The 15050-nt window shown below is 47.1% G+C and overlaps 1 protein-coding gene and 1 long non-coding RNA gene across 2 annotated transcripts in view; one reads left to right on the forward strand and one right to left on the reverse strand.

Moving 5' to 3' along the window:
• LOC138261271 (uncharacterized) overlaps positions 1-15050 on the forward strand; it is a 64750-nt gene that overhangs the window by 26101 nt on the left and 23599 nt on the right. The window contains exon 2 of the long non-coding RNA XR_011199062.1: positions 2062-2114. This is a non-coding gene — a long non-coding RNA (uncharacterized lncRNA). The remainder of the gene's footprint in view (positions 1-2061; positions 2115-15050) is intronic.
• Positions 1-15050, reverse strand: part of PLD6 (phospholipase D family member 6) — a 96113-nt gene that overhangs the window by 7661 nt on the left and 73402 nt on the right. The gene's annotated exons all lie outside the window — the stretch shown is intronic.

Consider the following 15050-nt stretch of genomic DNA (forward strand, 5'->3'; position numbering starts at 1 on the left):
ATCCTACCTTCAGCCAGATGGCTACTTGCCAATGGAGTCAAGTAAAGCAGTTTTGTGACTGTCGAAGAAGGGTGATGAGTGACTGGACTAGGTACTGACTCTAAGGACCTGGGCACTGTCTGCTTGATCCCTGGCTTTGGGAAAAGGGGTGTCTACTATTGTGGTGGACTTTGAGGTTAGCACTGTTGATAACATCTGCTGAAACCTCAAAAGTAGAGAAACTGTTCAGGATACAGAAATGCAGAAAGGCCAAGAGAGCACGCTGTTGCTCTTCTTTGCCGCCACAAGGCAGAGTAGCATCAAATGGTGTGTCTATCAGGATGTCACCTTAAACACCTGTGGATTTCATCCAGGCATGATGGCTAAGCACCATGCTGGTACTGACTGCCTTGCCCAAGCAGCTGCTAGTGTCCAGTCCTGATGGATGATATACTTCACCGCATCCTGCCCATACTGGACAATTTGTACCAGGTTTCCTCTGTATTTTTTCAGGACGGCCTGCAAGATCTCAGCTGACAAATTTTAGATCTAAGCTGGAGGAACAAAATACCCTTTTACCAAACGCCTCCATATGTTTAGCTCCATATCCTGCTGTATAGTGGGGAATGAGTCTCATTCATAGTGCGGGCCTACGTCACCTGACCACTTCCCTGTTTATCGGCGAGCAAAAACAGGGTTTGGCCCACGAACCCAACAAAGTGTCAATCAGCGCTTCATTGAACGGCAAGAGTGGCTTGGAAGTCTGTCATGGCAGCGGTAGTCTTTAAGCAGTTTTTACCTCAAACAAAGGGTAATGGGAGGTTAGGAAGTTCCACAGGGCAGCCAATAGCCATTTCAGAAGGGGCCAACTCTTTAATTGAGGGACCAAGATGGATTACAGCCCAGTATGAAAGAAAATAACCACCCCACTAACCTCCTGTAGATCCATATTAACATTGCCATCATCAGACATTTGGTCATCATCTGGGTTATCATCTTTCCCATGTTTGTTATGATCCGAGTCTGAGCCCAAGACATTGTGAAGGGAATGCCTGTTCTAAGGTAATGCAGAGGTCTTTCTGAATCAGAAAGAGGCTGTATTAATTTAGGCAAATGTTGAGGAAGCACCTTCACCAAATGTCGTTTCGAGGTATGCTCTACATCAGAAAGCACAATAGTTTCTTCCTTCTGTAGCGTCAACATGGGTGGGAAAGATGTGGGTTGTGGTGCCAGAGTCACATTTGGGAGAGGCATCAGCCACTGAACCAGGCTGGATCCCACTACAGTGCTGAGAGGCACAAAGGCGTCATGGCCGGATCCATCGGTTTTAATCCAACTGAAGGACTCCTTTGATCCGTGGAGCCCGAAGGCATACCATAGGGAATTGGAAGAGGGTGAACAAATGTACCACGGCCTCCTTAAAGGATTTCACATATTCCAGTGTTGCTGACAGCACCAGGAAAATAGGACGCATCTGGCCCAGTTGAGGAATTGGTTCTCCAGTAGTTATCCATGGCCAAGTAGATCCTTATGGTCTACACAACTTGTCAGAATGAGAGCGGCAGAATTCAAAAGAGTTCTGTTGTCACATCTTATGCTTCTTTTTTTTGTTCAGATTTACCCAAAGGTCAAGAGATGCAAAATGATCTGTCAGAGGAATGATCTTGAGAGCAGGAATTTAAACCATGATCACAACTTTGTTCACAAGTGTTTTTTCTTCACTTTCTGGAAATGTTCCACAATAGAATATAGCTTCTCATTCCTAGATCGCCTTCAGATTCATCCTGGAGCAGTTATCACAAGGTTTAGAGCTGTGAGAAGATGCACAGCACCAGAGACACTCCTAGCGAGGGTTAGTCACAGACATTTTTTGTGACAATCATTACAAGCATTAAACCCTGTATTTTTCGGGGGTTGCATGTACCTTGAAAACTGTAGGAATTAAAAATTTCCTAGCAAACATGAATGAAAGTTCCAATTCTAATAAGGGTTTGCATGCGGGGATTATATATGACTTTCTTCACTTTTTCTCCAGCAGGTTCAGATAAACAAACCAACAACTACATTTTCTTTTATTTATAGGGGAACAAATGAAAACAGAACAGCCAGTCAGCATCTACGTTCCCTAAGAAGAGGTAAGGATCGGGAATGTTCCTCCTTTTTCTTCGCAGCCATCATGATTTTGGATCTCCTCATCTGTTTCTTTTTTGGTCATTACCGTTTAAATAAAGAACAGTTTTGTAATACAATGCTACACCAACCTTGTGTATTGTTATCACTGTTACTAATACAGTGCAACAAATCATTGACAGTACATTTTCTCAAATCCTACTTCTTAAGCGGTCAGTGCTCCACATATATTTCACCTTCAAATCTTTGGAGGGAGACACATAACCTGAGGTTTCGGGCGGAGGAATCCTCACCTCTGAGTCCATATAAGAATTGAAACCTTACGTTTATTAAGACATTTTTCATTCTGTGTCAGACCTGAGGCAAGGATTATGCAAGTTTAAAGAATACTTACCACCAAAGAGGCAACACTCAAGAAAGGGTTTCAAGTAAGACCTCTTAAATGTGGAATCAGAGGACCTGTCTGCAGCCTTCATGATTTCCTCAAGCCTCGCTCGTACAGTAAAAGCCTTAGATGCCACAGCCCCTCTCATCCTGTGGGCACCAAATAGGCTCGTGTCAATCCTAGCCTCCTGCATTATCTAGCGGCCCCATCGAGCTACAGTCGGGGAAGAAAACATTTTGAAAGGTTTCCTTAGAGCAGTGGTTCTGTGGTCTGGTGTCCCCTGGGGGTCCGTGAAGCCTACTCAGGCAGTCTGCACCTGCTTAAGAAATGAAATAATATTAACAGATTAATGAAGTATAAAAATAAAGAAGCAACATTGACATTTTTCAACCTTTGCATAAATGTGAACGAATTAAAAATTCCACACTAAAAATTAAGTTGGTATACTCAGATTTACGTGTGGGTGCAGTGCAATCGCCTCAAACTGAATTTAATGTGAACAATGGGTGTCCTTAACTGAATTTAGAAAAGCTCATACCTTCCCATTAAAACTGTCATTTATTTTATATTTGTTTGTGAATAAAATAAAGTATTTCATCATTTGCATATCGTTTTGTGGTTTGAATTATCAGAATTACTTAGGACAGGGTCCATGGTTTCCAGTAATGATTCAGTAGGCGGTCCCTAAATTCTAATAATTATTCAGTGGGGCTCCTCGGATTTGTGTAATGGTTAAGTGAGGGTCCTCAGAAGTCAAAAGGTTAAGAGCCACTGCCAAGGAGCTATGAGCAGTTGCTTCTATCTTCAGTGACACACTCATAGGACTTCAAGCAATCCACCACACACAATCGAAAGTGGCACTAAATCTCAGTAGATGAGTCCTCTTTGGAGGTGAGAGGCCATTAGCCTCAGGAGTACTCTGTATGAGACATAAAATAAGCCCTACTACGTCTGCAATCAGTCTGAGGGAGCATTTTGGTTTGTCCGGAAGTCTTCTCAGTTCCTAAAGAATCTTCAACAGTTTCTTGGAAAGAAGACCCAAGGAGGTCTGCACGGAGTCGATCACAAACCCAAGGAACTGAAGACGATGAGAGATAGTTATTTCTGACTTGCTGTAATTGACCACAAACCCCAGGTCTTCCAAGAGGGAAATTGTTGTCACCAGATATGACTTCAGCTGTTCTGGGGATTGATCAATCAGAAGTGTGTTGTGTAGGTAGACAATAAGTCAAATGATCAACATTCATTCTAATGAATTCCATCACCGGTCTCATCACTTTTGTAAAGCACCAAGTTTCCGACGAGAAAACTCATACACCTGGTGACATCAGAAGAATTGAAGAAAGCAGCAATGTGGCCAGTAGATGGGGACAGTCACATAGGCATATTTTACATGCAAGGGGACAAGCCAATCTCCCAGTCACAAGAAATCGCTAAGAAAGTTAATGCCTACCATCCTGAAGATAAAAGAACATAAAAAAAACAATGAATGTAATGGTTATCTGTGACTGGGGATGAATGTTTGATTTGTTCAACATTCTGTCCATCATATGTTCTTTTTGCATTTGTCGCCCTAAGTAGAAAGAGTATGCCCAGACGAGGGTCCTGTGCTCACAACGCCACTGGATGCAAGCTTGCCTCGCTGATGAGGGGTGATACCTTTGCTTGTTTACGGTCCATGGAGAACCTGGCCTGGTAGATCAGGCTGGACTGTTCCCATGCGGAGCAGGGTCAAGACTGATTTTTATATGGCTGGGTCCACACTGGAATGGCATGATAAGCACAAAACAATGGATTTAACCCAAACCTGTGAATGTTTGATTTGTTTAGCATTCTGTCCATTATAAGTTCATTTTGCATTTCTCGCCCTAAGTGAGAAGGGTATTCCCAGACATAGGTCCTGTGCTTGTAAAGCCACCAGATTGAAGCTAGCCTGGCTGATAAGGGGTGATACCCTGAAACCGGGGCCAGGATGCTTGTTTCCGGACCAGGGAAGGACTGGCCTGGCAGATCAGGTTGCAGGGTCAAGACTAATTGCATTTGGCTGGGTCCAAACTGGGACAGCATGGCAAGCAAAAACTAAATCTGATGGATATAACCCTGATTTGTGACTGGGTGTGAATGTTTGATTTGTTCACCAATGCTTCCATAATTTGTTCTTTTTTGCTTACATACTGAAGTGGCAGTATACCAGCTACTCGTTGATCTCTTGGAGATTTACCACTGGCTGAAATCCCTTGTCCTTTTTTCTCTACAAGGAAGATGTTACTAAGCAACCCGTTGGGGTGACGAGAGGATCTGACTCTCAGATCAGGAGGTTGCCGACCTCACTTTGCCAGTGGGTCGGCAACCTCCTGATCTGCGTGTTGAGCTTGAGCATACGAAATGACAAGCTTTTGAGGGGCATCTTCCTGCACTGTGGACCCGTAGAGTTCTATGTGAAAACCCTTTATTGTCTGCAGTACCCAGGTGTCTGAGTTCAGATGTACCCAACTGTGAAAAAACTGCACTAGTCAGCCTCACATGTTGTAGGGTTGTCACTCTTATCTGAAAAGGTATTGGAGGCGGCACTTCCCCTGGAACGGCCTCAGTGGAAGTGGCGTCTTCAGGAAGGGAAGAAGGTCCGAACTCTTTCTGGTCCTGACAAAAGCCCCTTCTGGAATACTGTCCTCGTTGGATTGTGTTATTGTATGAGCCGCTAGTTGAGCGCCCCCTATCTCTGTCAGCCCCAGAGAACCTGCCAGCCTACCTCACCCGCCAGCAGAACACCTCCAGGCCGTATCATGTGTCATGATACGGCAGGTGGTGGTCTACTGGCGTGGTGGTGCTGGTGGTAGCAGTGCCACCTTACCACCATCAGTCAGTATGGCCACGGCCAGATTTCCACCCTTCTTGTGGCAGAAATCTGGCTGTGGTCATAATCTGGCGAACGGATGGTAGCCGTGGTGATTGTCTTTTGGCAGCCGTCACCGCAGCGGTAGGCAGTTTATACTGCCAATGTCTTAATGTGGGCCTCAATACTCAGGGAAAACAACTAGGCTGAGGCGTGCAAACATTTATTTTGTTGTGTACATTAAGCAAATCATTTGGTGAAATCTAATGAATAGGAAGTAGGTATGAAGGAAACCTATATATTTTTTAAATGTGCACGAAATACTGAGGGCAAGAATAGTGGGTATTTGTACACCTCTGAATTTGTGGTTAACCATACTACTATGAGGGTGCGAGCCCTCTGGAGCCCAGATCCTGAAGATCGCAGCCATTACTGTGGATGTCAAATTGTTGAGAATGGATCTGGGCGCGGTGGCGGAGAGGTCGGTTGCCACTGAGAAGCAGGTGAGAACCATGCAGACGGACCTAGATTCTCTGAAGGACACTGTGGCTACCCTTGAGGTCAAGACGCATAAGCTGGAGCTTAGAGTGGAAGATGTGGAGTGACGGTCCCGTAGGTGCAATCTGAGAGTGGTGGGATTCCCGGAGGGAGTGGAGAGCTCCACCCCATAAGTATTTTTAGAAGACTGGATTAAGAAGGTGTTGCCCGCCGCCCACTTGTCGCCCGGGTTTGTGGTAGAACGGGCACATAGGGCCTTGACCCCTCAGCCACCGTTTAGTGCCCCCTCGAGGACAATCATTGCTAAAATTCTCAATTACAAAGACCAGGACACTATACTACAGGAAGTAAGCAAGCATGGTGACCCAAAATATGAGAATCACACCATACGTATTTTCCCCGACTACACAAGGGAGGTACAGCTCCAAAGACAATCCTTCAATGCAGTCAAACAAAAGTTGAAAGCACTGGGGTACGCGTACATGTTGCTGTATCCCACCAAGTTGAAAGTTTTACATGCTGGCCACTCGCACTTTTTCCAAACGCTGGAAGCAGCATGGGATTGGCTGGAACTAAGAGGGGGTGAGCGCCCCTCAGTGGGGCCGCATAGATGCTCAGGTGTGGAGGTGGGGGGAGACACACTGGCCACTACGTGGAGTAAAAGCAGAAGACGATGTCGTGCCAGCTCAGACGCCAGAGTGATAGTGCGCCCGGATTGCACCTTGAGTCTGGAATAGCAGCGGCAGGAGCGGGAGGAAGCCAGGATGCTGGTGAAGCCTTTCACCTCTGTGGCGTCCTCGCACACTGAGTCGCTGCAGGGAGAGGGGAACCCAGCCAGATACTTGGAAGATACGATACTCGCACATGAAGTGAGATGTAATTGAGGAATGTTGATGCAATGGCTGGGATATGCCTTTGGAGAACATGGGTGATTGTCCGTGAACCTAGACCGATGCTTAAAAAGATTATGTAAGATGCATTGTTTTTTCTATGCTCTGGAAATCCATCTTAGAGGACAACTGTTGCACTCAAGGGCTCTTACTTGAGCCTGGGTGCCTTGCTCCTCCCGCTCGTTCTCTCACCCAAATTTTTCGTTCTGGTTCCTCTCTTTTTAGCTTCGGAGGAAGCTGGGTCTGGGATAGCAATAACAAATGGGACATGGCACTGTAGGGTGGCTACTCCCCCCGCTATCATATCTTTCTTCTTGTTTCTGTTTTCTTATTGCCAATGATACTTCATGTTTATGTTTTTCCTTCTTCTCTATACTTTTTTTGCAGTATTGATATTGTTGCGCTAATTGGGGACAGTGTGTGTGCAAACAGGGTGACAGTGCGAGTGTGCTAGCATGCTAGATTGCGCGCTGCCCTGTGATATCCTGGGTTGTCTCCTGCTGTAAAGTGTGAGTAACTAGCACACTGCTTCCCCTACTTGGTGTCCACCTGAGGGGATAGTAGGATATACACATACAGCTTGGGGAGACACTAGTTGTTCCTGGTGTTTACCCGGGGAACGATGGGACAGACTGGGTATTGTTTGTTGTTGCACTGGGGTTATGCTTCACGAAAATGGTGAGTTGTGTGCATTGCAGTTGCAGTTATTGTAGTGGAGCATGGTGAGAACCGTGTTCACACATGCTTATTTGACCAACGGGCGGGTGCTGAGAGACCGTGGGCGGGGAGAACTGCTATTATTGCGGATTGGAATAGATCAATATGAGTCATTGGGTACGCTTTCTTACATGGAACGTGAGGGTACTGAACTCCTTTGTGAAATGCCATAGAATACACACATACCTCAAGCAAGTTGGTGCACACATTGCCCTCCTACAGGAGACGCATTTATTTAATAGATGCTGAAGTACAAAAAAATACAAAAAAATGGAGGGGACAGCTTTATTCGTCCACATATTCATCTTACTCGGGAAACATCCTGAACAACTAGGTCTAAACCACTACTTGCCTGAACCACTACTGCTAAACAACTAAAAAGTCTCTACAACTAAGTACTGAACCACTACTGTCTAAACAACAATTGTGCCTGAATAACAATTGCCTGAACAACTTATTTTAAGGTAAGGTTTTCTTTTTGGTTTTTATGGTTTATTAGTTGTTTAGAATATATATTTATATATATTAGTTGTTCAGGCAATTGTTATTCAGGCACAATTGTTGTTTAGACAGTAGTTGTTCAATACTTCGTTGTAGAGACTTTTTAGTTGTTTAGCAGTAGTGGTTTAGTCTACAGTTCATCTTACGCTCGATATGGGTGGCCCCGGGGGTACCGCTTCAGCTAAGGGCTCACATGGCAGACGTGGCGGGCCGCTATGTACGTCTTCATGGGAATCTAGATGGGCGGGAACTCTGTATATTAACTATATATGCCCCTATTTCTGATGATTATGAGTTCTTTGCGGAATTGGAGCAGGAATTACTGCACTATGCTGGTATGCCTATTATATGGGCTGGAGACTTCAAATGGTCCTAGATGGCGCATTGGATAGATGTCTGCCTAAACAGGGCAGTAAGCCCTGCATGACTGCTAGACTTTGGGAGATCATGACTAGGCTGCACTTTGTGGATGTTTGGAGGGTATTACATTCTACGTCCAAACTGTACTCTTGTTATATGCCTGCCCATGGAGCATAGAGCAGGCTAAACCGCATTCTGTATGCAAACGATGGGACCTTGGCTGTCCAGAGGACAGCCTATCAGGTGATATTCCTGTCAGATCATGCCCCTCTGGTGCTGGAGTGTAAGACCATGCTCCTAGGCCGGCTATCCCTTTGTGGCGCCTACGGCCTGAGACGCTCGGAGATACAGAGGATAGGCTAGAGGTACTGGCAGCACTGCCTGGATATATCAGGGAGAACTGGAACACAGCCCAGATGCGCGGTGTGGAATGGGAAGCCCTAAAGGTAGTTATGCGGGGAGTGAGCCTTGGCAAGAAGTATGGTTTCAGGAAGAAATTGGAGCGAGAGCTCACGCAGCAGGAAGAGGCCATTACTCTGTTGCAGATGATGAATCGGGCCTCTTATAGGTGCAAAGGCGGATAGAGGTAATTTGGAATAGACTAGATTGCTATGTATGCAAGGACTATAGGCAGCGGCTACACCGGGAGGGCATCCGCTCGAGACACTTGCTGGCTTGGCTGCTCAAGCACGAGAGACATTCACTATTGATCCTATCGCTTTGCGGGACGACTGAGGACATGCTGCTGGGACAGACGCAAGTCAATTTATTGTTGCGAGACCACTTAAAGGGCGTATATGCCTTACCAGTGTGCAAAGATGGCTCCCTGATGGATGAGTACCGGTCTAAATTTCCAACTCCCAAGGTTGACAGAGGTGCAGACTGATGGTCTAGAGGGGGATATAAGGTTTGAGGAGCTGCAGGAGGCATTGCGAGCAATGCCCTGTGGAAAATCTACCGGACCGGACGGTCTTCCGGCTGAGTTTTTTCATGCGTACTCGGCCCCTCTCCTCCCTAGCCTCCTGGAGATGCCCAGTGAACCGCACAGAGAGGGTGTGTTGCCAGTACATATGGGAGAGGCCTTGATGGTCCTGATACCAAAGCTGGGGAAGGACCCTGCTTACCCCATCTCTTATCAGCCATTGTCCATGCTTAATGTAGATGTAAAATTACTTGCTAAAGTCTAGGCAATACGACTAAGCTGAGTGATTACGCATCTGGTGCATGAAGACCAGTGTGGGTTTGTGCCTGGGAGGGGTACGCATATGAATCTGTGGAGACTCTCTCATGCGATTACTTATGGGAAGTGATGCACGGAATGGGGGATGGCCCAGGCTTTCTGTCATGGGTTCACCTGTTGTACATGGCGCTGAGGGCAAAGGTGGGCACTGGGGCGGAGGTGTCCAACCCCTCTGATATGTGGTACAAGGCAGGGTTGCCCGTTGTCGCCGCTCCTGTTTGCGCTTGCCATGGAGCCGTTGGCGGTTCAGGTAAGGGGGTGGGGTTCCTAGCATGGGAATGATGGGCGGGACTGGAGTACATTGTTTCTTTATACGTGGATGATGCCCCGATATATATAACAGACCTGGAGCGCTCGGTTCCTATTCTGCTGAGCCTTATGGAAGACTTTGGAGCACTCTCTGGCCTCTGTGTCAACCGGCATAAGACAGTACTCCCAGTAATCCCATGGCATCCCTGGCTGACATTGCAGTGCCAGAACTCCTGCATGTAGACCTGACTTGGGAGACTGAGGCTTTTCAATATTTGGGTATGCGGGTGTCTCACTCCCCTCAGTTGCAATATGATTTGAATACGGGGAGAGTGATGGATGGACTTCGATCCTCTGTCCGATTATGGACCAAGCTCCCATTGTCTGTCATGCGTAGGGTCGCACTCAGTAAAATGGTGCTACTCCCCTTCTGCCTGTACTTAATGCAGAACTTTTTTTGTGAGCTACCATTGGCATTGTTTCACAGGATAGGTTAGCTGTTTTTGTCCCTGCGCCTGGCGGGTAAGAGGTGCAGAGTCCACCTCAAGGCATTGAAGCTGGATTTGGCAGACGGTGGGCTGGGGGTACCAGATCTCCATCTTTACTATATGACATGCCTTTTACAATATGCGCCACTATGGTGTGATGACACTCCTAACTGGGAGAAAAAGCTACTAGAAGGCTTGGTGCATATACCTGAGCTCCCGACATTACTTATGTGTGGCTCTAGGCTCCCAGAGGTCACCCCCTTTGTGATCTTACAGGCTGCCCGGGTAAGGGAGCAGGCAGTCACCCGAGTGATACTGTGGGTGCCTTATGCGCGCCTTCTCCCAATCTGGTGGCTGCGCCCCTTTGTGTGCATTGCAGATGCACTGGACTTTTCGAGATGGCGTGCAGGTGGGTGAAACAGAGCAGGAGATTTATATCAGAATGGTTCCTTTGTAACCCTGGAGGAGGCTGGGACCCAATTTGGGACAGGACAAGGACAATAACTGCAGTACACCAGAATATCGCGCACAGCTCAGGAGGTTTGGACCTCCTTTCCAGAGGAGCCCACCGAGTCCCATCTGATGAGGATGCTGCTGGACCCGCACTTTGACGAGGTCTCCTCTCCCGCTTGTATGCTACCCTCAAAGGAGACTGGTGGATAGACATGTCGGCGGCATGTGCGCTGTGGGATGCAGGCCTGGAATTGTCGCTTGCGGATGGGGAATGGAATAGGATTTGCGCGCTGGTGCAGGATGGGTCCAGTAATGCTATATTTAAATTGATGCCATTTTACTAACTATAAGGAGCGTACCTGACACCGCAACGCCTCCATAGAATTTTCCCAGCGCAATCTGACAATTGTACGAGCTGCGGTGCATCCCTGGCCACTTTTGGGCATGTCACATGTACGTGCAGGCCCTTACAGCCCTTTTAATGCAAGATAGTGCGAGTGCCAAAAACTACAACAGCAGTGAAAGTGGACTTAACGATGAAGCACTGTTTTCTGGGATTGTTACCTACTCCCAAAAAAGGTAGTAAAATGTCATCCCAGTTTGCACAGCTGGGGCTGATACTTGCGAAAAGGCACACTGGTATCCAGTGGGCCTGCCCGACTCCCCTGACCTGCGGCAAATAGTTGGCAGATCTCCTGGAATGGGCAATGGGAGAGGAATCCAGACTCAGCAGGGCCCGAATAGATGCACTTGCTGAGAGAGATTTGGAGACCTGGAGTAGTATGATTGTACGTTTGGGAGAGGAGGCAGAGAAGGGAGACGCTGATGTCTCGGCTACAGAGCTCCTGTGATTCTGATGATGATGATTGCCATCCGGGTGATACGATTTATGGGCCTGCATGAGAGGGATGGGAGTGAGGATTGGAAATGCTACATAAAAAACAGCGTTGGAGAGTAGAACGTGTAGAAGGACTATGATGGTGGTTGCAGTTGCTTGCTTGTACTGAATCTCTAATTATTCGGGCAGGATTCTGGGACATGTAAGGGGATACAGGCTTGTGGCTCATATGGGGAGGTGCATGATACGGCTTCCTGTTCGCCATCCCTTCCACTGCCTCCTGCCTGACTGAACTGCCACAACAATTTGTGAGGTGCCTCTGTGCCCAGAAAGCCCTTCAAACCTCATTTTTGGCTAAAAGCAAGCAATTTAACTCACATTTCTGTGAGAGAAGTCCCAGACTCATTAGGGATCCACAATATTTCGACCATCCGGCATTCCCACAATTCACCCGATAAAACAGCACCCCACTTCTGAAGGTGAGCTTAGCGCCCGTAAAACAGGAAAGGCCAAAAAGGCAATGTGGAGACATCAAATTTTCACTGTCAAAACAAACCCACATTGGCGATACAAGATGCTGCAGTATTTGGGCTCAGGCTCGTCCGGCACCCATGGAAACCTACCAAACCCAGATATTTCTAAAAACTAAAAACTGTAAGAGTCCAGGGAACCCAAATAGTGCTCCCATTGAGTGCAGCATGAGAAAGGAAACTTAGATACACCACCACACTCTTAACAAGCCACATGTCAAAACTACGCCCAGAGGAATGGGGGCATAAGGATGAGGATGCTCTATGCCAAGACGGGCGTTCAGGGTTGAGGGAACAGGTGGTATGCCTAGATTGCCGGACACTCCTGATAATTTTTTCTTAGAAACTAAACAAATATATTTTTTATATATATACATAAATACACACAAATATACATTCAAAAGATTTTCTGTCTGTTTGTTAGTGTGGCGCAGTGCTAAGCCCTCTGTGGTCGGCGGTGCGTTCCTGATCAAAGGACCAACTAGGTTTAATTTGCCATTGCTACACCCAAGGTATAAAATATTATATACTTCTAAATAATCACCTTACTCATCCCCCACAGCCAACTGACTACTCACAAGACTGGAAGCAATAACCTACAGCCTTCCGTAACATAAAATATCAATTAAAACCCATCTTCACTCCAAAATCCATAATTATCCTCCAACTGAGAGTTTACGATACAAGATACTTTTTTTTCATATCTTTATTGGTTGTAAAACATAAACCAATATCGACAGTCCAGTACCCAAGCCAAGCCCATGAGCAAACACAGTGGAGTTACAGAGGCAAATGTTTCCCCACTTTCATCACCTGACAGCCAGAATGTAACTATGAGGTACTATCTATGCACTGAAAGCCCTCTATACAGGTTGTCCGAGGCAGGGGGAGGTCGCTAACTCCCAACCCACTGTCCGCCACGACCTATAAGAGCAAGGAGGGACTGGAGTATTTTGTGATGGGGCACAGCCATACATCCACTATAATGAGAGACTCAGTATGCAATGTGCATGGGAAGGCTGCAGCCCTAATCATCCTACCCGTCCACATCAGGGGCACGGTCAGACAATACATGGCAGTGTGGATGTACTTATCGCCCCCATCAAGGCGTGCCCCAGAGCACATCAAAATAATGTCATCAGGGGCCATATGTACGAAAGCTTTTTCCCATAGACACAGACTGGGTAAAATCCTTTCGTACATCTGGCCCCAGGCCCCTACATGAGCAACAGGAAAACCCAAAACCGGAGGCGCAAGCAGGGGCGGTCAAGTCAGGTGCCTAATGAATAAGACAAAAATTACTTCACCAGCCCCTCTTACCACCATGTCTCAGGGCCTCAACGATGACATATGATTCAGCCCGAGCCCACTTCAAAAAAGTGCAGAGCCAACACAACACATCAGGTGCCTCACCTGATTTTCATGACATAGCAATCTGCATTTTGAACAAAATGAATGCCAGGTCAGCAAATATATCCAGGTACTTATCCCCCTTGGCCCTAGGGCGAATGCTCAATAAGCAGGATTCCAGTGTGGCTAAACCACGCAATCAACCAGCATGGAGGTGGTCCCCACAACCTCCCCCCAGGCTCGGTGAATCACTGGGCACTCCCACCATGTGGAGGAAGCCCACATCCAGTGTACCACACCTGAGGCACACGGAGTGGGAAGTTGTGTACATGTGTGCAATGCACGAGGTGTGAGATATGTTTGGTGTAGGTAATTACAATGCATAAAGGGGAAGTGCGGGTTCCGTGAAACCCCTTTAACATGCTGTTGGTCTTGGGACCTTTATCTCCAAACTGCGTTCTCAGGTCCAAGGGATGAAGGTGTGTGCGGTGGTATTAGCATTGTGGTTCAGTGCAGCCAAACCACCAATGTGTGGATACCACAAGGTACACCACATTGTACATCAGGAAATGCCTCACAGGGATGTTGTAGTTCCTGGAAGGACAAGAATGTTTTTTCCACAAAGAGGTCTCCCATGCATTCTATTACTGCTTCCCGCCTGCTCAGTATATTGTGGAGAACTCCCCGAAAAGCTGCTGTTTGTCAAATAGAATGTAATAGTGAGCGTGGGGGGGCAGGTAACGGGGGGTGTATTGCACTACCACAGATATATTTCTGCCAACAATGATGTGCGATCTTCATCTAGTACGTCTCTTGTGGGAGGTGTAGTCCAGTGAACAATACCACTTATATATATATATGTGTGTGTGTGTGACCCATCAAGGATACGCCTAACCACTGTCCACCCCGATCTAAAGGCCACCACCAGCCATCGCACCGACCACTGCAGCTGGGCTAGCACATAACAGAACTCGTAATAAGGGACACCTCGACACCCATCATGCATCAGACAGGAGAGTTTAGCGAGTGCACACCTGGAGCCAACCCGTGCTCCATATAGGACCCACTAATAGCTTATTTTAGTCGGGGAAGAAGTTTGCTGGAAGTGCGAGGGGCAATGCTGCAAAAAAGTACAAGCACCTTAGGAGGAGGAGCATCTTGGATATCGCTACCCGGCCCATGGGGGAGAGCGGCGTCAAGAATGGCAGGGATCTCCGGATCAAGCTCAGTGCCCTACTTCTTTGAAGTCACTGTCCGTGATTGGTAGTGTTCATGTCACTATAGTCGTCGAGATGGTAGTTGAGGTCGCTGAGGAAACTGTATTTGTTGGAGACTATGGTGAGGGGTGTGATGAAGTCGGCAATGAAGTTGCAAAAAGATGGCCGTGGTCCTGGTGGATGGTTGGCAAGGGTGACCCTGATGGTGATTTTGCAGTCTTTGTGGTGTCAGAAGCTGAGGTGTTCCATGGCTTGGGTGATGTTGTCATTTGTGGTGGTGCACTGGAAGGAGTCCTTGTGTATGATGATCTCTCCTCCATGCTGTTCAAGGCGGTCATGGTGAGTGATCCTGTATGCTGCAGGTATTGCAGTGGCTATGTTGGGCGCAGAAG

The sequence above is a fragment of the Pleurodeles waltl genome, chromosome 10 (assembly GCF_031143425.1).
Source record: "Pleurodeles waltl isolate 20211129_DDA chromosome 10, aPleWal1.hap1.20221129, whole genome shotgun sequence".
Taxonomy (NCBI): domain Eukaryota; kingdom Metazoa; phylum Chordata; class Amphibia; order Caudata; family Salamandridae; genus Pleurodeles; species Pleurodeles waltl.